General features: G+C 33.2%; 1 pseudogene; it reads left to right on the forward strand.

Moving 5' to 3' along the window:
- Positions 1 to 2893: 2893 nt before the first annotated feature.
- LOC141696362 (cyclic nucleotide-gated ion channel 4-like) lies at positions 2894 to 4867 on the forward strand (annotated as a pseudogene).
- The last annotated feature ends 18860 nt before the right edge of the window (positions 4868 to 23727 follow it).

The following is a 23727-nucleotide window of genomic DNA, read 5'->3' on the forward strand; positions in this document are numbered from 1 at the left end:
ACTCATCTTCAGTCCTCCACAATAAATTTTTACACTCATTGCAAGGACATAATATGTTATCATCAGAATTTTTTATTCTTTCCACCTCTACCATTATCCCTATGGCTCATCCAACTTCGATCTGATGACATCTACAATGCACGTATACAAATTAATCACTTATTCATTTAATTTTGCATAATAAACACATTGATATTATGTCTAAAGCAAAAAAGTGAAAACAGAAAATTAACTAGTAAATATATGAGCCAAATCTTGAAATGAATTCAAATAATAAATTTTTATATCAATAAAACTATCATGTTTTATTGCTAAATATAAAATTATCATGTTGAATATATTATAATTTTAATGTTGCAAATACATACCTGATTATAAGAAATCTTTAATAATGAGCAATATCAGCTGTAAAGATTGACCCATTATTACAAGAAATACCAATCAAACATGGACAAGGAAGTGCACAAGAACAGATGTTGTAGAAGGGAAAAAGAAGAGAGATCACGCTATCACAGAGACAAGGACGTAGCAGGGGAAAAGTAATTTAAAAAATTAGGGTAAGGCTAAATTTGATGGATTCGGTCACGTATAGCACTACTATATACAACTGATTTCGTCACTTTTAAGATACACAAAAATATAACAAATTCCGTCACATTTAAAATGTACATAAACATGATAGATTTGGTCACATTTTTTATTTCCGATAATTAAGGGGAAAGCTTTCATGGTCAATGTTGACTTTTATTACCATGAAATCCGTCATATATATAAAATAGTCATAGTCAAATATGTCATATATTTAAATGTAACAGGATCCGTCACATTTAACCGCTCCATTTTTTCCGTCACATTTAGTCCATCACATTTAGGATTTGTCCTTGTAGTGTCGCTTCACCAATAATAGTTCATAACGCAATGCCTGAATTTGGGCATCATAACCCGCCTTCATAACTCTCACAAGATCATCAACCATGGTCTTGAATACATCCAATCCCTCCCTAGAACCTAAACCTGATTTGCTATAGGAATCTCATTTGTTGAGAAAGGCATCCCCATAAAATCTTCAAGTATAGCCAACCTTTCACCCGTAGTCCATCAGCCATGATCACTATCCCATAAGTGCACATAGGCAACACTTTTTAGCTAGAATTGCGCGAAAAGCGTTACATTATCGATAAATTTTTTAATTTATTGCAATACAGTGGGGAAAACGTTGCATTACATTGAAGCTACCGTTGCTAATAACTGTTAGTGTTGCGCAACATGCAACAGTAGAGGTCATAGTGTTGCATTAAACATTTTTTTTAATTTAATAAATACCGACATGGACAAAAAAGCTGAGGTTGCATGCTGATGTGACATGCTGACGTGCTATGCTGACATGATACCAGTGGATCCCACCTGTGGGTCCCACATGCTGATGTGGCAACACACATGACACTTTAAAGCGTTGCATTTGCTCTACAGTATTGCAATAGGTTATTTAGCGTTGACTTCGCTATTGTACTATTTAGGATATTTTTAAATGATCCAACCGTACGGATAATGTTATCTACTAATTTTAGAGGTGTATAAATTTTTTTAAAAAATTTAGATTTTATATCGTGCATCTTTATAATAGTCAAACTACGACCAACACAGGTTCCTTTTACAAAGTCTTATATCGGGTGGTGATTCTATTTTTAAAAAATTCATGTTCAACGATCCAACCGTACGGAGGATGTTACCTACTAATTTTTGTGATGTAAAATTTTTTTAAAAAAATTTTAGATTCTATATCGTGTGTTTTTTATAGTCAAATTACGATTAACATGGGTTCTTGTTACCATGTATTGTACCGGGTGGTGATTCTATTATTTTAAAATTCTTGTTCAACGATCCAACCATACGGATGATGTTACCAACTAATTTTAGAGATTTGTAATTTTTTTTAAAAAAAATAGATTTTATATCGTTTGTTTTTTCAATAGTCAAATTACGGTCAACATAGGTTCCTTTTACCTAGTCTTATCCCGGGTGGTGATTCTATTTTTTTAAAATTCTTGTTCAACGATCTAACTGTATGGATGATGTTACCTACTAATTTTAGAAATGTGTAATTTGTTTCTTAAAAAATTAAATTTTGTATCGTGTGCTTTTAATAGTCAAACCACAGTCAATATGGGCTTCCATTAACTAGTCTTGTCCAGAATGGTGGTTCTATTTTTTTAAATTCTTGTTCGATGATGAAATTACTGTAAACTTCATTTTATTTAATTATTGTGATATAATTTGATATAAACTTCATTAGTGTAATATATAAGGTCTTTTGTTTATTGCATATTTTATATAAGCTTATGTTTTTTATTACGTAATTAAAATAAATATATTTTTTATAGTTATAAATGCTAAGTCCTTAATAGAAAACAATTATGAAAATTTAAATTATAATGAAATTATATATGCTGCTAATATTATTTTTCAGTTATATATAATTTAATGAATTTAAATTAATGAATTTAATTCTTATTATGAATTAAATATTTATAAAAAAAAAATAGTTAAAAATTATGCAAAGGTCCGATCTAAACTGATATATTATAAACTATGAAGTATAGATAGATTAATTGGGCGTGTAAAATTAGGTATTTATTTTACTCCATCATATTGCATTTGAGCCCAACATTTGTAGGAAAGCCCAACCCAATCATCCGCTCATACTCTAGGGCTAAAATAGGGCTAAAAACCCTAAAACCAAAAGCCATCCGCTCATACTCATACTCGCCAGAGGCAAATTCAAAGGTAACAATTAAACCCTAACCCATCAATCTTGAATTCATATATCCTATTTTATTTAACACACAATTAATCAATCGTATTTGTAGCAGAAGAATAATAAAGTTTTGAGAAAATGGCGGACTATGCAGCAGTGAAGCCGGCGACAAAGCCAGGGTACCAAGAATCTCAGGATCCTATTCTCTAATTCACAATGAAGCTCAAACCCTCTTCCGTAGGAGAAGACAGTGTCATCGGTACCCTAATCGGAAGTTAGTTTTGTGCTTTAGATTGATGAGAGACCACAAAATTATTTCGCTGAATATGGAGGATGTGGTTAAGAAAGGCTCAATCCCCTCTATTAGCTTACAATCTCTGAAAGCTTGTTGATGTTAGTACTGATTTTCTCTACTTATAGTATTGGTCATGGAGCTATTTCTAAGGTATAATTCATTTGAAATCGATGTGGCTAAGGTTCCAATTTGTGTTTATGTTACTGTCACTTCTTTGAAGAAAGCTAGTTTTTGATTTTCACTATGCAATAAACCTTCTTATATTAAATCATAAATTTTTGCTTTATAATCGACATTTTGCTTTTTAAAATTTTGTACAAAGTTAGAAATTTCCGTGTTGCGTTGGGATTGCAGGAACCCAACTCATTGCAGATAATGATGTTGCTAGTTGGATGAGTGAAGATTTTGACACTTTGTAACCGTAAAGTTACATCAAACAAAATGTGGCACTTCAATGGGGTCTATTTGGTTTGGTTTTGTTGTATCATTTCTATTATAATTTATTTTGATAATAAAAATATTTTTGACATGTTCAACTAATATACTTTTTTAAACTTGAATTAAGAACACACAAATCAAAGACTTAATGCAAAAACTTGGATATATTGCAGGTTGTGTTATGGATAGGAATCCCAGCTTTACTTGAGAAGGGTTCGATAATAGAAGTGATGACAATATTCCTAGTAATGTTTCTTATCCATTACTAACCAAAGATCTATCACTCTGTTTACCTATTGCGCCGAATGGTAAACCTCTCTCGCTACAATTTTTGGTACAGTTTGGTGGGGAATAGCTCTAAATTTGATCGAGTATTTTGTCGCCTCACATGTAAGTTCTCAAATTTCCACTCCTCATGGAATACGATCTTCGGGACTGTGATTTGTACATTACTTCTGGTTGATGAATACATATATGTATTATTCTTTTACTTCTTATTGAATTACTAAATTAATTATAAAATATAAACTATCTTCTTAATGCGTGCATGCGGTGGGAGCTTGTTGGTACTTGCTAGAAATCCAGAGTGCTACAAAGTGCTGGACAGAATAATGCATGAAATCACAAATTAGTTGTGTACCTAAATTTTTGTCTTGTGAAAACAATATCTTTTATGGAGCAAGGCACCTGGTGAGAGATAGTAGACAACTCTTATGGGGAGAGAACAAAGAAGCGAGGTTTGTGTGTCTACTGTCTGATGACAAGTTTGGTTATGGTGCTTTGAAATGGATAGTTCAACTTGTGATTAACGAAAGTCATTTGGAGAAAACCCTTTATCCTATATTTTGGGGTCTCATGACTGTTAGGTAATTTCTTTTTAGTGTAATTTTATGAATTTGATTTTTTTTCTTATAGTGCTTTTGAAGCTTATGAACTATGATGCATTATAAAATATTGAAACAGTACATTTGGGAATCTGGAGAGCACAACAAAATGGTTATATATTGTGTTTATCATCATTTTTCTTACGACTGGACTCAACCTAGTCACCATATTGATTGGTAATATTAAGGTATAATCATGTGAGTTGATATATGTTTCTTTTCATATGCCCCTATAATAAGCTTGTAAATATGTTATCTACTTTTGAATATAGGTGTTTTTGCATGCGAAAACATCAAAAAATAGGCAATGCATTTAAATATGAGGAACGTTGAGTGGTGGATGAGGAAGAGGCATTTTCCCCAAGAGTATAGACCGAGAGTGCGCAACTATGAGCGGCAGTGGTGGGCTTCCATGCGCGCTATTGATGAATGTGATATGATTAGACCTTAGGTAAGGACATTAAGTATCATCCGTGCTTGGACCTGGTCAAGTAGGTAATTTATTAAATGACATTTATAAATTCTTTACGGACGAAGTACCAGATCCTTAGGTTAGTAGTGTAAATCAGAAAGATCATGTATTTAATTTTAATTACTTGTAGAAACTGTTAGATCTATCTATGTATTTATTGAAGATAAATGACCAATTAAGCCCTCTTGTTAGAAAAAAGATTTAATCTAAACATTTCCTAAAATAAAATGTAGCTGTTATTTAATTATGTCATGGTTGACTTAGTCAAGAGAGTAGAGATAACTATTAGGAGATAAATAAGGAAGCGGAGTTGTGGTAGGAATCAGTTGCTATTTTGTAGCTCCAACTTTATCAGATTAGTTTTAATTGGTCTTGTAATCATATTTTGAATTTAATGTGAGAAATATTCTTCCAAGCAATACAATCAAAGTGTGTGTGTTGTTATTAGTGCATCATCTGGTATCAGAGCTTCAGTGATCAATGACAGAGCGTGCTCAAGGACCTACCATGGAGACGATTAAGCCCAAGGAGAACTCGTTTGGGGTGAGTTACCCAATGCTCTCAAAAATGAATTATGCAGCATCGGCTCTCAAAATGAGAGTGTTCATGCAGGCATACAGAGTTTGGGAGGTGATAGAATCAAAAGAAGGGAAAGTTGTGGTAGATGACAAAATGTATAAGAAGGCTCTGGCAGTTATATACCAGGGAATTCCTGAGGAGATTTTGTTAGCCATTGCTCAAAAACAAAATCCAAGGATGCTGAGAACACCATCAAAGAGATGAGCCTAGGGGCGGACAAGGTCAAGGCTGCTAAATCTCAAACGCTTAAAGGGGATTTTGAAAGCCTGAGCATGAAAGAAAGTGAGTCGCTAGATGATTTCTATTTGAAACTGCATGGTTTGGTTACAAACATTCGAGCATTAGGTGAGAAGATGGAAGAAAGTTACGTGGTGAAAAAGTTGCTCAGAGCCGTTCCTTCAAGGTTCCTTAACATTGCTTCAGCTATCGATCAATTTGGAAAGCTTGAAGAGATGTCAGTAGAAGAGGAGGTGGGCTCGTTAAAAGCCCATGAAGAAAGAGTTCGAGGCCAAACATAAAATGGGTCAGGTCAACGACACATTTTACTAACTGAAGAGGAGTGGAGACGAAGAAAAACTCAGGATGGTAAATTATTATTAACTCGAGAGGAGTGGCTAAAACGGAGTGCTAAAGAAGGGACTCGAGATGGTAAAGAAACCTGTGGGAAGGAAGCTGTTCGTGGTGTTCGTGACAAAACTAAAATACGCTACTTCAATTGCCAAGGCTATGGGCACTTTGCAGCAGAGTGTCGCGGGCCTCGTAGAGAACGAGAAGTACGCAAAGAAGTAAACCTCTCTCAAGTACAGGGGGATGAACCAGCCTTAGTCGTGGCTGAAGTGAAAAACAAAAATGAGACCATCATGTTGGTAATGGAGGGGAATGTGGGTCCAAGGCTGCGAGGACAAGGTGAAGGACAAAAGCAATCACTGGTGTGGTATCTTGACAATGGAGCCAGTAATCATATGACTGGCGAAGAAGGAAAGTTCAAATCCCTGGATAAGAGTGTCACCGGGCAAGTAAAATTCGGGGACGGGTCAATGGTGAGCATAAAAGGTAGAGGTGTGATTTTGTTTAAGTGCGAAAATGGGGAAGAGAGGGTATTCAAGGATGTTTACTTCATTCCAGAGTTGTGCAATAATATAATAAGCCTTGGACAGTTGTCCGAGGATGGTAATAAGATTGTCATAGACGGGGAATACATGAGCGTATATGAACAAAGTGAGAGAGTACTTATGAAGGTGAAGAAATCAGAAAATAGACTATATAAGATCAGCCTTGAAGAAAATAGTGATATATGTTTGATGTCGAAAGTTGAATAGGAAACATGGCGTTGGCACAACAGGTTGGGCCACGTGAATTTCCAGGCACTACAGCTGATGTCAAATGACAAAATGGCAACAGGGATTCCAAAGTTGACACTACCGAGCAAGAAGTGTGAGGGGTGTTTGATGTCCAAGCAACCTAAAAGATCTTTCCCTGCAAGTGCAACGTTCAAAGCAAAGAAGAAGCTGGAACTCGTACATGCAGGAATCTGTGGTCCCATCATGCCTACTACACCAGGAGGTAACATATATTTTCTACTCTTTGCAGATGATTTCAGTAGGAAAATGTGGGTGTATTTATTTAGAGAAAAAAGCTGTGCATTTGAAGCCTTTAAAAGGTTCAAATCGTTGGTTGATAATAGAAGTGAAATGCATATTAAAATGTTAAGGACAGACCGTGGCGGTGAATTGTGCTCGAGTGAGTTTAGTATGTACATTGAGCATGAAGGGATTGAACGTCAATACACAGCCCCATACACCCCACAACAAAACGGGGTGGTGGAGAGGAGGAACCGTACGGTAGCAGCCATGGTCTGGAGCTTCATAAAAGGATCAAATATGTCATCGTGTATGTGAGGGGAAGCCGTGAGACACTCAGTGTACGTATTAAATCGATTACCAACCCGAGTGCTAGAGGGAAAGACTCCGTATGAAGCTTGGAGTGGTAGATTACCCGATTTAGCACATATAAAGATGTTTGGGTGTTGTGTATATATGAAGATACCGGCTGTGCACGTAAAGGAATTGGATGATCATAGTAGAAGGGTGGTGTACCTAGGAAGAGAGCCTGGAACAAAGGGAAACAGGTTATATGACCCTCTTACGGGAAAAATGCATGTTAGTCGAGATGTGGTTTTCTTTGAGAACGAGTTCTGGTCGTGTGGTCAAACAGAAATTGTAGAGGTGATGATTCCAGGGTTGATGTGTGAAATGGAGGAAGAGGCAACGAGTGAAAGATATACAGAGACAGAGCGAGAGGTGACACCACCTGTGCAAACACATGACAAACGAACAGAGGATGAGTTCACAGGTGGGACTGGGCAGTCGAGTGCAGGGAGTTCTGAACCTAATAAATACAGGCCACTGAGCGAGATTTATAATGAGACTGAAGTGATACAGATGATCGATGAACTTATGCTGTTAAAGGCAGAGGAGCCCACACGGTATAATGAAGCTTCAGTTAAACGTGAATGGGTGAAAGCTATGGAGGCAGAGGTACAAATGATCGAGAAAAATAACACCTGGACGCTCACGGATCTACCAGCTGGGCACAAACCTGTGGGACTAAAGTGGGTATACAAAATGAAGAAGGACACGTAGGTAAATATAGTAAAGTATAAGGCCAGACTTGTCGTGAAAGGATATGTGCAAAAGAAAGGCATCAACTACAATGAAGTATCCGCACCAGTGGCGAGGTTGAAAACAATACGACTAATACTGGCATTAGCAGCAAAAGAATGATGGGAGGTGCATCATCTTGATGTTAAGTCAGGTTTTTTAAATGGGGAGTTACTTGAGGAAGTGTATGTCACACAACTCGAGGGATTTGTCAAACAAGGTCAAGAAGCAAAGGTTTATAGGCGGTTGAAAGCTCTATACGGGCTACGTCAGGCCCCAAGAGCATAAAACACACGCCTTGCTAAATGTCTTAAGGAACTGGGCTTCAAGAAGTGCTAACACGAGCAAGCTGTTTACACGAGATACAGAGGTGGGAGTGTGCTGATTGTGGGTATTTACATGGATGATTTGATTGTAATAGGGGCCAACTTGACTAATATTAATGGGTTTAAGTTAGAAATGAATCATCAGTTAGAGATGAGTGACCTGGGGTTACTTTCATATTATCTTGGTATTGAAGTTAAACAGATGAGTTCAAATATTACGTTAAGACAATCAGCATATGTTAAGCGAATTATGCAGAAGGCTGGAATGGAAAAATGCAATTTAACAAGGAGCCCGATGGATCAAAAACTGCAGCTGGACAAGGATGAAGGTGGCGAACTTATGGATGCAACTGAGTATCGATGCATTGTGGGAAGCCTAAGGTACTTAACTCATACCCGTCCGGATATTTCTTATGCTTTAGGTGTTGTAAGTAGGTTCATGGAATAGCCTACGATGAAACATAATCAGGTTGTCAAACAAATACTGAGGTATATAAAAGGAACAGCAAACTATGGTCTGAGTTATGCACAAGGTTGGAAGAACAATGCACTGTCAGGTTATATGGACAGTGATCTAGCAAGAGATGTAGTTGATAGAAGAAGCACGGGTGGAATGTGCTTCTACCTGAATGGAAACTTAATCTCCTGGGCGTCACAGAAACAAAGAGTGATTACATTGTCGTCGTATAAAGCTGAGTATATGGCTGTAACACTTGCAACGTGTCAAAGCATTTGGCTTCGAGGTTTATGAAAAGAAGTTTCAGGATATGCAGTTGGTTTAGTTACTCTGTGTGTTGATAATAAGTCTGCTATAGAACTGATGAAAAATCCGGTGTTGCACGGAAAGAGTAAACACATAGACGCTAAGTTCCATTTTATCAGGGAATGCATTGATCGAGGAGAATTGGTTGTTCAGTATGTAAGCACCCAAGAACAGAGGGCGGACATCCTCACTAAAGCACTGAGATGCGTCAAGTTTGAAGCAATGAGAGATTTGATTGGAGTGGTCGATCTTGCAGTAGCAGATGGCGTGTAGAAGTTGGAAAAGGAAAATGTTTAGATTAGGGGGAATGTGTTAGAAAAAGATTTGATCTAAACATTTCCTAAAATAAAATGTAGCTGTTATTTAATTATGTCGTGGTTGATTTAGACAGAAGAGTAGAGATAAATATTAGGAGAAAAATAAGGAAGTGGAGTTGTGGTAGGAATCAGTTGCTATTTTGTAGCTCCAACTTTATCAGATTAGTTTTAATAGGTCTTGTAATCATATTTTGAATTTAATGTGAAAAATATTCTTCCAGGCAATACAAACAAAGTGTGTGTGTGTGTTGTTATTAGTGCATCACCTCTATTAACATATTAGTATTTTGGGGTAGTTGACTTATAATTTGGTAACAGATGCCTTCAGTTTTTATGGATATCTATCTAGCAATTCTAATGTGAACTATAAAGGATAATTATTTCCAGAGCCATGAAATTTATTATGATTTTTCTCATTGTCTGCTTGCAGAGGATGTTGAACTAACTCCTCTTTTACGCCTTGGAGTGGGAGCTTGTGCTGTAAATAATTGCTATATCAGTAACCTATCCTATGGACCTGGTACGAGGTCGACTAACAGTCCAGGTATAGTTTACACAATATTAATTATTAAATTCAGGTTGGTCAAAGGTCTGTGCAGGAGAATCAGGTACGTGCTAGTTTATATGAGGGAGTTCATCTGTTTTGCTTCATTCTGTAGTCGGGAAACTCTCCAGGCCAGTATAGAGGATAAATAAAACGATATTTTGCGGAAAATCCCTGGATGATTGTTGCCTGTTTAAAAGTATGTGACAACATCTTATATCATTCCATTATCTTCGGATCTGCGGAGCTACCTTAAAAAATTGGAACATTGATCATGGGACGTGAACAACGGCATTGAGGATAAATAAAGATGAGTTATCTATAGAGGCTAGAGTTGAAATAAGTAGGTGACATTATTTTAGAAAAGAAAAGAAAAAAATGCTTATTATATTGACTGTTGGACCCAAATATGTATTCGATTTAATATATACTTGTTGATAAGACTTTAGAACCGGTTTAGTAAGTTTTAAATTTCTTTGCATGCTTATTGTATTAACTGTTGGATACCTTCTTTGGCACGAATAATGTAAAAGCAGAACAATTATGTCAATTTTTTTCATTTTGGAAGTGTTGAATTTGACTCCATATGGTGTTGCATAAGTCTAAACATGATGTTACATATGAATAAAAATTATGTTGCAAATGACTAAAATTAGTGTTGCATCACACATTGTGGGACCCACTCCTGATGTGGCAAAAGTGGCCCCCACTGCTGACATGGCAAATGTGGGACCCACTGCTGACTTGCCAAAGTAGGGACCACTGCTGACGTGGCAAAATGACGTGTCACTTTCCACGTAAGACACTGTGGTAAGGTGGCTTCATTTTTATACAACACTAAGTGTTGTTGTCGTTGTATGCTTTTACTATTGCAAATGACGCATAATGCAATGCTTTCTTGTGTTGCATAATTTGTTGCGTTATGGCTCTACGACCACGCCCACATTGGCAACCCCTGCCTTGTGTTTCTTATTACCTTATCCAACATAATTTAGGCCATACACAACTGCATAATGGGGGTTACCTATGTGCATTTATGGCGTAGTGGATGTTGAATCCATAAATCTATCAACGCAACTCTGATATCACTTGTCACGGGGTCAGATTTTTAACCCTGAATTTTCATTATTTTGAGAAAGCTCCTTGCCATTTCAATCACAGTCTTATTGTTTCATTCAACCACCCCATTTTGCTGAGGCGAATAGAAGGCTGTGAAATGGCGATTTATTCTAACTTCTTCACAATAAGCAATTAACTATTTAGACATGAACTCGCCTCCGCGATCAGTTCCAAAAGTTCTGATATTTCTATCATTTGTCTCAACCAAAGAACGAAATATTTTAAATGCTCCATAGGCTTCATCTTTATGACTCAATAAATAAGCCCACATTACACGAGTGTAGTCATCTATTATGAGGAGCACAGATATGTTGCCTGTAGTTGTGCTTGCCAATATAGGGTTACAAAGATCGTCGTGCACTAGTTCCAAAGCTTGCTTGGAAGAAAAAATGGATTTTGAAGGGAATGAATTTCTTTCTTGCTTTGACATCAAACACCCCTCACATATCTCTTTCGGTTGACTGATTTTGGGCAGGCCTTGTACCATCTTTGTTTCTGACATTAATTTCATCGCTTTGTAGTTAACATGTCCAAATGGCATATGTCATAACCAACTTTTTTTCTCACAATTTGACAACAAGCATTTGTTTTCGCTGGTGTTGAGAATGATTTTATAAAGTATATTCATCGATTTCTTTACCTTCATCACAAGATTTCCTTGACAGTCCCATACCCACAAGAATTCACCTCTCATAACCAACTGATTACCTTCTTCTGACAATTGACCGAGGCTGATTATGTTACTACACAGTGATGCTATATAGCAAACATCTCCAAGCGTCTTCTCTTCCATATTCTTGCACTTAAGAACTATTAAGTCTTTTCCCTTTTTTGTTGACCAACGATCCATCTCCAAATTTCACATGTCCACCCACACTTTCATCAAGCACGCGAAATTTGGATTTTTGTCCCGTCATGTGATTGCTAGCTCCATTGTCAAGATACCATAAATTTGATTCCATCTTATTTATCACTCCTTCATTACTCATTTTTGGTGTCGTTTCTTCGTTGATTAGCAACACCATTTCTTTCTTTTTTTCTTTCTCAGCCAATAATTAAGTCGGTTCATCGTCGGGTATCTATGAAATATTCGCCTCCTCCTTGGTGCGTCTGTCACGTTTTGGTTTTTGATATTCTATGGCAAAGTGTCCAAAGCTGCTACAGTTGAAATACCGGATTTTGCTTTTGTCATGAACACCACACATAACCTTTTTTCGAGACCTCTATCTAATATTCCACGGAATTCAAAGTTACCTCGAGTCCTCTGTCTTGAAGTGTCTCTTCCTCCCTTATTTCCTCATTTCAGCCATTCGTCCCGAGTTAACAAAAACTTTCCATCTCATCTTTCTCATTTTGCCCACTCCTCCTCCGTGAGCAATAGTTGACTCCCATTTCCTTCACTTGTCCCTCATAACCTTTCTTCGTGCGCCTTCAAGGACCCTATTATTTCCTCCACAGACATCATTTCCAAATCTCCAAACTGCTCAATGGTTGAGGCAATTTGCAGAAATTTCGTAGGCACAGCTCGTAGCAATTTCTTGACTATATACGACTCAGGTATGGTTTCTCCCAAAGCCTGTATATTAGTCAGCAAACCACTAAGTTTTAGATAGAAATTGTCGAGTGATTCACACTCCATCATGCTCATTACTTCGAATTCAGCCTTTAATGTTTGAGTTCTAGCAGTCTTTACGCGTCCAGCACCTTGAAACGTAATCTTAATGGCCTCTCATGCCTCCTTTGCAGTTTGTTTCTCAACGCGTGACATAAGTATGTCCACAAAAATTCCTTTGTAAATCACCGCCAAAGAGATCTTATCAATTCTGTCCTCCAGATTCTTTTCAGTTGTCTCTACAGCTCTCTAAACTCCGTGAGCTTGCATGTTGACCTTCATCTTTATAGTCTATGTTGTGTAATTCCCCTTAGTCAGCATAGGGAAGTTCAGGCTAATGGCTCCGTCTATAATTTTCCCTGGTTCTACTGTTGACATCCTCGTCATGAACTTGGGCATCCACCAATGTCCCTGTGCTCTGATACCAGATTGTAGGAATATAACCTGACTTATGATAATAATAAGTATGTATATTTTAAACTGGAAAACAAAGATGCACGCTAACTTGATGACTTTTATTCTGCTGCTGCAAATACATAATATAGAGCCACAGCAAGAAAGTATGAACAACCAAACTGAAAGTCCTACAACAACTCTACTGCTAACGTTCATTTCCTAGAGCTCCTAAAAATACTCAGGAAAGCAAAGACCAAGTCATAACCTGATTTCTTTGCCAGCAAAACAAAATAAACGAAATAAAAAACATCAATCAATAAACAGGTTTACAATAAAACCCAACATAGCCTTAATTCAATTTTTCCGCCCGTGTATATTTCATCTACCACCGCAACAATTCATCGAGAAATGGGCTACAATTAGTGTTTTTGCTTTTCTTATAATTCAATTTTAAAAATATTACATATTCTTTTAATTTTAAAAATTGTTCATTTAAAATTTATATAAATATTTGAGTAATTAAAAATGTAAAAAATTTATTTACATGGTGGTATCTTATTCTTTCTTGACCTGCCTTCAATAATTTTATTAAAATTAAATAATTAATTAATTATGGCGGTGTAATGTAGCATCTCTTGCAACTTGAGTGACATTTTTCCTATAAATAAATATTCATTTCATGTAAATTTTTATTTAATTTTAAAATACTTAAAAATAAATTTTTATATAAACATTTATGAAAGATCATTAATTCCGAAATAATAGGTCTTAAACTTGGTTAAATACTAATTTGCGATAGATAATGGTTTCAAAGAAATAATATAAAACCTTTGGACTTGTAGTAGTTCTACAAAAGTTTAGAACAATTGATTTCTTAGACTTCTTATAACTTTTTGTTCTACTAACTGAAAATAAACTGTCGTATATAATCAAACGACGAATTACGACGTAAAATCCGTTATTTGATAAATCTTCAAACAATCGTAAACAAGTCACATGTAAATATTAGTCATATTGCCATATTTTCCTTACCCGAATGATAGCGGATGTGGGTTACCTACAATAAAAAAAATATAATAGTCATTTTACCATATTTTCCTTATAAAATCATGCAAGATAAGTTTAAATTTTTTTTATAAATTTTTAACAGGACTGAAATCATTATACTTTAACATTTGTAAGGTTATATCATCGAAAAAATTAATTAAAAAAATAATTTTGTTGATTGGGCATAAATCTTGTGTAGATGAGTAATACTTATATAGGATTTTTCTTATAAAGTCATGCAAGATAAATTTGAAATATTTTTATAATTTTTTCACATGGCTAAACTCAATATAGTTTAGTATTTGTACAGTTGGAGGATCTAAAATTAATTTTAAAAAATAATTTTGTTGATTAAGAAAGAATCTTGTTGTAAGTTTGATTTTTTTTTATAATTTTTTCATATGTCTAAAATCTGTATACTTTAACTTCCCTACAGTTGGATCGAAAAATAATTTTGTTATTTGGGGACAAATCTCCTTTAGGGTAGTAGTACTTTTAAGGAATTTTCCTTATAAAGTCATGCAAGATAAGTTTTATTTTTTTTAATTTTTTCACATGAATAAAATCAATATAATATAACATTCTTACGGTTAGATCATCTAAAAATTTATTTTAAAAATTTATTTTGTTATATGGGAAAGAATCTCGTTTAGGGTAGTAGTACTTTTACTTAATTTTCCTTCTTATGTCATTTAAGATAAGTTTGATTTTTTTTAATTTTTTCATTTGACTAAAATCTATATACTTTAATATCCGTACGGTAGGATCGTTCAAAAAATTATTAAAAAAATATAATGTTGATAGGAAAGAAATCTCATTAAAGGGAATTGTACTTTTATAGGATTTTCCTTATAAAGTCATGCAAGATAAGTTTTATTTTTCATAATTTTTTTACATGACTTAAATCAATATAATTTAATATCCGTAAGGTTGGATCGTCTAAAGAACAATTTTAAAAAATATTTTTGTTATTGGGGAAAGAATCTCATTTACGGTAATAATACTTTTACCGAATTTTCCTTATAAAGTTAATAATTAAAAAAATAATTTTGTTATTCGGGAACGAATCTCGTTCAGGGTAGTAGTATTTTTACCAAATTTTCCTTATAAAATCATTTAAGATAAGTTTGAATTTTTTTTTAATAATTTTTTCATATGACTAAAATTTGTATACTTTATCATCCGTATGGTTTGATCGTTCAAAAAATTATTTAAAAAAATAATTTTGTTGATAGGGAACAAATCTCATTAAAGGGAATAGTACTTTTACAAAATTTTCCTTATAAAGTCATGCAAGTTAAGTTTTTTTTTTATAATTTTTTCACATGACTAAAATCATATAATTTAACAACAGTAGTGTTGCATCGTCTAAATGATAATTTTCAAAAATTATTTTGTTATTCGGGAATTAATCTCGTTTAGGGTAGTAGTACTTTTAGCGAATTTTCCTTATGAAGTTATTCAAGATAAGTTTGAATTTTTTTTATAATTTTTTCATATGATTAAAATCTATATACTTTAAGATCTATATGGTTGGATCGTTCAAAAAATCATTTTAAAATATAATTTTGTTGATCGGGAACGAATCTCATTACAGGGAATAGTACTTTTACTCGATTTTCCTTACAAAGTCATGCAAGATAAGTTTGATTTTTTAATAATTTTACACATGACTAAAATCAATACATTTTAACATCAGTAAGATTGGATCGTCTAAAAAATTTATTTTAAAAAGTTATTTTTTTATTCTGGAATGAATCTCATTTACGGTAGTAGTACTTTTCCTGAATTTTCCTTATAAAGTCATTAAAGATAAGTTTCATTTTTTTATATGACAGAAATATATATAATTTAACATCTGTACATTTGGATCATTCAAAAAATCATTTAAAATTATTCGAGATTCAAATTTAAGAATTCGATATCAAACAACAGTTTTCTTAAAAAATGTTGTGTGACACCTTCTGAAAATCAAGGCCTCTTATAGTGCCAACTAAGTGATCCAGGTGAAGTTAATCAATGGGCTAGATTTTTCCAACTAAGCGATCCGGATGAAATATTTTCCACCAATCAGGTGGTGCCACGTTTTCTTTTAAATAGACAACGGTTTTTAACTTGTTAGAACCTTTATCCGAGCCTCATTTAAAAGTCGTTGTCTGAAAGGTAAACATCTAGCAGAAAGATTGTTAAATTAACCGTTGTCTCAGGATCCCTTAGACAACACCTTCATAAACTGGTGTCTCTTTACATTTACAAGACAACAGTTTTTAAGCTGTTATTATAGAGTTGAATTAACAACAGTTTTTATAAACCGTTGTATTAAGACAATGGTTTAAAGAAAATGTTGTGCATTTTTTAACAACGGTTACTTGCACCATTTTGTGATATGTATTAAAATAATAGTTTTAAAAAACCCGTTGTCTAACATTTTACAACGGTTACTCATCCCGTTGTGTGAAGCATATCAAGATAATATTTTTTTACAACTGTTCACAAAACCGTTGTATGAACCTTGGATTAGATAATGGCTATAGGAGGGAAAAATAAAACCGTTGTTTGTCATTTCGGGACAACAGTTTTTTTCAACTTTTGTCTGATAAGTGTTGTCTGATGCTGTTTTTCTTGTAGTGAAAGGAAAAAAATTAGATAAAATAGAAAGAAAGTCATCAGAGGGAGCTACCAATAGAAGTTAGAAATAGTTAGTGATTTCATGTAATTTATTGAACTTACTGTTTAATTAAAAAGAAGCTATAATAAATATTTTTAGTTAATACTCTCAGTTATTCATTGTAGTATTTTCCAAATTTATTTAAAATTGTGATTTATAGAGCTGTCATGATTTAGTGTACTAGAATAGCTACCAATGTTTGTGCCACCGTTGATAGAGTTTGTAATCCTAATTTATATAAGACAAACAAGTTGAGGCATCTTTGTTTTGTGTTTATGTGATTCGATTTTATTGGAAGACTTAAAAAGAAAAAACAGGCACGAACGTTAGTTCTTCTCTTCATCATTTCTTGTACAAGTAATTCTACCAATTTTGCACAAATATCACAATAATATAATAGTAAGATGAAAATCAGTTGTCATACCTATTACTCGGTCATATACAACATAATAAATAATGAAAATGCTCTTGACTACTGATATCAAATTTTGAAAATAAGTTGGTTGTGTCCAAACTTGGAATGATGTAATAAGTCGTGGACTTAGAACCTCCCATGAAAAACTAGTAAAATTTCAATTTAGATGTCTGTTATTTGAGTGTGTGCGTGTGTATATATATATCCAATATAATTATCGATTGTTTTTGTGTGTGCATATTCATACCAACACACACACATATTTATATATTTAAATTTTTAAATTCTAATTTTTACTATTATTAATGCCTTTTGCATCTTGATCTTGACTCCTTAATTTTTTACACATGTTTGTATTTCGAGTTTATCATCTTTCAAGAAGCCTGTCACAAAACAACAAAATACTACGTATGTCATTGAAGCTCCTGCAAATCAGAATTATCCAATTGTCAAATTTGTTGAGGACACACAACGGTATTTGTACACTATATTATCAAAGCTCCCAATATTTACCACTATATATAGATAAATTTTCTTTGTATAAATTGGATTGAATCAAAAAATTTGAGTCGTAGGTTCGTTCAAATTATATGAAGTGATATATTGAAGATGAATGAACCTACACATTCCAGCCTTACATATGAGTTTTTAAGTTCATTAAAGATTAAAAATGATAGCATTTTATCATTCAGCATCACCAACGTCCAACGTGAGGTATAAAAAATCTGCTTTAGCCAACATGTTCAACTGGTAGCAAGTGGTGCCTTTAGAAAATTATGCTACACCTTTCTGACTGGAAATTACAGGACTGTCTATATGGAAGGATTCTAGAGTTGTGATACATTGAGGAAGTCATAAAGTACTTTACAAATCAATTATTCGTTTATAGGTTATTTGTGTGTATATCGTAGATTTTTATATTGTCAACAACACAAATTCCTAAATATTCGAATTTCATTAGAATTATATGCGTGTTTGTACTTCTTGACCTTGACTAATTAATTTTTACGGTTTTCATCTGGAACATAATAAAATATGAGTTATTAAATTTTCATTGGCTTCTACTTATTAAATACAAAGAACCACCTCTATACTGAAAAAAATCCACCAATAACGAGAAGCCACTTCATAAAAATAGTTATCGAAGTAAGTAACTAATGTGGGCATAAATTATACAGATCCTATATGTGCCCTTGTTGAAATTATATGTTCACTTTTTTAGTAATGATTCAGTAATTGTTGAATTTATGAGATTTTGATTATATGATATGGATTTGGGTGTAATATAGACATGATAAATAAGGAAAAATGGTATATATATGCCTAAGACTACTCCATCATAGATAGAAGAAAGAAGGTACAAATCTATCTAGGGCTACGCCATCATAAACACAAGAAATAAAAATGGAAGATAAGAGAAAGAAAAGCAAACATAAGAATATTACTTAACAATCCAATACCATCAAAGGGAGAGCAACATAAAGAGTGTGTGAGAGTCTCGATCAAACAACATAAAAACCCAAACTAAAATTAATTTTTTATGTTTAAGAACGAGGGACAAATTAAAAATCATAATGACAATTAAAACTATATGACATGGATTGGGTTAGTATACGGTGAGTTATGTAATTTTGCAATTAGGTCATTTAACAAGACATTTGTGCATTAATTTTATGATAAGAGTTAAAATATTGAAAAAAAGATTGGTAGTTGAGATGCTATATTCTGCTTATTTATTAGAGAACGAACTCGAGACAAGTTCAACAACTAATATACAATTGATGCACACAACAAAGATACAATCGTAACCTGTGTATGAAGATCATTACCAATATCACAACTAGTAGTAATACAGGACGTGGGGAGGAATTTAGATGAGCAATAAATCAACAACTAGTAAGTGTATCATATTTTTCAATTAGTAATACAAACTGATAACAATTTAACTCATGATGGAATGAGAGATTGTTGCAGATACCAAACCGGGTTCACTTTAATTTTTCTTGAATTTCTCTGCGGTTGTGTTCAATTTGTCTAGTCGGTTTTGGTTTCAGTCAGGGTTTCATTGCAAATTAACTGATGGTTTGTCTTGTGTAATGTGTTCCTTATTATTGAATTAACTTTTGTTGACCGGTTAGTCCTTTGAAGAGGATGAAACTGTTGGACATAAATTGTCTTCATAAAAGATATAGTTAAAAATGTGGCAAAAATTATTGTAAGAGGCTCGTCACACGATTGATGGGTTGAAATACATTTTACAATTGCCATTGATTAATTTTAAAATTTATGTTTTTGGTCTAATACAGTAAGAAATTTTGCAAAATTATTATTTTTACATGGATGTAATCATTCACGGAAGTGTTGTCATTTCTCACACGATTCCTCTGACCGTTGCCAATTATTGTGAAAATAATTTGATTTGTTGCCTGCCTGCACCAAAAATTACTAAAACATATGTAATGAAGGATTGGATGATGCTTGGTCAATATACCGGAAGGATACCGAGGGGTAATTTTAAATCTAATCTAAGAAGTAGGTTTCTAGATGTCTTGGATTGAGAAGGATCTATGGATGCCTTGTTGGTATTTGCAATTGGCAGAGGAAGATTTTGAACTTTTTTTACCAAAATATTATTATGGAATGTACAAAGAGATCCAAAGCCATCAGACGTATAACATGCAGGGAATTTTTGTGCACAAATAATATTTCAAATATTGTAGATTTACGGCAAATATAAGTTTTAAATGAATAAAATTATGGCCCAATGCACTATTACAAATTGGATGATCACACTCGTTCTCGTTTACATTTTCAACCGAGTATATCATGCAATCGTTTGGACAAGCATGTATCATTTTATAATCAAGCCATAAATCTCTTATCATTTTTATGGCAACATTAAGATTTATATCAGGAAATGCTTCCCTAACCAGATGTAGAATACTGCTGAATGCAGACTCGGTAAACCCATGACTGGACTTCAATTGGTAAAGTCTAACTATGAAACCTAAACGAGGGAATTTTTCAAACCTGAGAAACAGTGGTTATTTCCCTTCCTTAACAACCTTATAAAACCTTATAAAAGTCTTCATTCATTCCATTTATATCCTTACCTTCATTGCGAATCATTTAATCAAAATCATCACGTAGGTACATGTTTCATATTTCATCTCATCATTATTAATTTTTCCGAACTTATTACTTAACACATCATATATTCAATAAAAAATGATGGACATGGACCATTAAACACAAGATGATCATCTACATTTAGTTGTGAGTACCAGTACCGATTACTAAAATATATTCAAGGGCATTGTAGTTTATTTCCTAAGGTAAAATTATCAAAGGAATTCCTACGAAAATATGTGGCCCCGTTACTATAAGCCTCATTGTGTTTATATAGTAAAATCCAAGGCATTGATATAAATTTACCAGCCTATTTTCTACAAAAGAAAGCAAATAAATAATATGCATAAATACACGACGTCGAATAATATTCTACTTATTACTCAACATATTCTTACAAACACAAAAATTACACAAAGATAAATATATTATTACTCAACACAAGATAAATTTATAACTGAGTTTACGCATAATAAAGTTTACACGGTAAATATGCAATAAACATGAAGCAAATACAAGTAGTGCATAAATATTTACAAAAAAATAGTCATAATGAAGCTTACAACCAAAATCATAAAAACAAAGTCGTATTTTAAAAGAAACATAGTCACATTTAAAGTTGTAATTTAAAAATTCTTATTTTAAATCTTGGACAACGTCACAATCAAAATCTTAATTTTAAAATGCCCGGGTGAATTATTTTTAAAGCCCTCTTATTTTTAAAACCTTGGAAAGTATTGGGCCCGAAATTTTGGAAATCTGTTGCAATAGTTAAACAAACACATTGCAAACCATTAAAAAACATTTGTCGAAAGTGGCCATGAAACAGGAACGATTTAAGAGCAAATTTTTGATTGGGCGTTGCAATAGCCAGTCTAAGGTGTAGTGAACTAAAGGTTAATTTTAAGGAGGGCAAATCGAGTTGACAATCTTGATGTTTGATTGTCATGTTTCTTAAGTAGAACTCCTTTTTTATTCTAAGTACAAAATATTTTCAGAACTTGATACTCTCCAGTTATGTGAACTTAATTTTAGAACTTGAGATTATTTTGGTGTAACTAGAAACATGGTCAACAGTTGTGGCTCTTAGATGAATTTGCAAAATTTATTTACTTTGGTTGACTTCGAACTTTATTTTATATTAAATTTTAACTATGGATTTGAGTTCTTAACTTAAATTTGTAATTAAGTTTATAGTATTACAAGTGTAATAAAATTTATTTTTATGTTGGTAAAATGGGAAAAAAGTGTTACAATAAATAAAAAAAGTGTTACAGAAATGTTACAATGTTATATAAAGATATGACCAAAAGATTGAAATATTTTATCATTCAGTGTTAGAATGGAAAATTGGTGATGCAAAAGAGTTTATTCCAACATATTGATTGTTGGGTGTTGCAATAGAACTAGTGTTACACCTACATGGTGTAATCATAGATTTTGAAATTGTAAATATAGGTGTCTCCTGTAACAGTTTATCCATATTACCATACGTTCAAAAAGTGTTATCGTTTACTCGTATTGTAGCGCGAGCAAATACAACACCGGTAAATTTTCAAAAAGTTTAACCATAGCCCAAAGACTTTGCTTTACATAACACTTTCTCGTCATTTTAACACTCTTTTAGGTGTTGCTAGAAGTCATATATGGTGTAGTGAAGCTTGACCATCATGTTTTTTTTGCTATAAAAAAGTTAAATCTTAAGTAATAGAATATTCCTTAATTTTAGATCCAATAGCCATGAACAATTTGTTTAAAGATCCATTGGTCGTTATGAAATTGGTAGTACAAGGACTATGACTACCAAAAATTTAGATAATATCCCCCTTATGCATATTATATAATAAAGATATAATGGATGCTCAAATAAACGGTATTTAGCATTTTATGAAATTCATATTACTCGTTGATGATTCAATGTAGGTAATTGGTATTGATTAATTAATATTTGGTATATGCATATAGTTATATACATGTTATGCTGAACTTACCACCATAAATTTTAGCGGAGTATCGAGGCGAGATTCCACAAACCATTATTTTCGAGTTTCCTAATGATCAAAAGACCCGTGTGAAATTTGATAAGGACTAGGGAAACTTTCGCTTTGTTGTTAATCTTCTAAATGGTTGTGATAAGAGATTGTGTATGATCCTTCGACCTATGATAAGTTATAATTGTATTTAAATAGAAATATTAATTTAACTAGTAATTTTTGTTAACTAGTAATTTTATTTTGTTTTTAAATAGACTTACGGGGGTTGGATGTAAGGCTCTTTCACTTTGCTTTAAAGTAGAAAGCCCGAAAAGGGGTCAAGTAGTAAGGATGAATTTACATAATACTTTTAATGCATTGTACGTGATTTATATATATGTTTCATATAGAAATTGGTCTTGTTTACAAATACAACTCCTCTCCTCGGTCTTTTGTAAATGGTTTGGCCATGTTCTAACCTTAGTAGGATATTACTGACCTCCACATCCTATTTCTGGCTTGATGAATTTTGAGGGGAAAGGTGATGGTACGGTGCTTACTTATCATGAAGATATGTGCTTTGATGGAATTTTTTTGACATCGATGCGGTGAAAAAATCATATTCTACTGGTAAAAATAATTACATACTCCAATTATTTCCTCCCTTTTAATCGAAATTCTCTATGTTTATGTTGAGTATAAATGATTATTTAATAAAATTTTGTAAGTTCTACGAGCCAATTGCAGGTTGGTAAATTGAAGATCAAAATTATGCAATGGAATTTGGAAGATAATTGTTGTGGCATTGTAAGAATTTTGGAATTCTAACAATTTAATAGATTTTTCAATAATTTGCATAAGTTTAACAAAATTATTATTTGTGCAGGACATTGCACGCGAGTTCAGATCAATCACTGACTTATGGTCTTATGGCGATGTTTTATTGTAGTAATCATGTATAAGAATCCATGACCAGCGATGTGTACCTTTCTAATGGGCATTAGAGATGAAGTCCACGACATTTTATTTTGTACTCGAGATGATTCCATATTACTTTATAATTTGGTCGTTGCATGCGGACCCTAAAATATCCCTCAAATATCTAACAATGATAGACGAACACATTTATTTGTTTTAGTGATAGACAGAATGATTTAATAGTTTTTATTGTACTATATTGGAATTAGATTTTTTTTTGTTACTTAGTTTGTATAAATTATTTTTAGGATTTATGCAGTTTGTTGGTAATTTCTATATAAATTATTGTATTTAGTGATTGCACTTGGTACTTTGTTTGCGTATAGGGAGGCAAAATATTGACCAAAATTAGAATTT

The sequence above is a fragment of the Apium graveolens genome, chromosome 11, assembly GCF_009905375.1.
Source record: "Apium graveolens cultivar Ventura chromosome 11, ASM990537v1, whole genome shotgun sequence".
Taxonomy (NCBI): Eukaryota; Viridiplantae; Streptophyta; class Magnoliopsida; order Apiales; family Apiaceae; genus Apium; species Apium graveolens.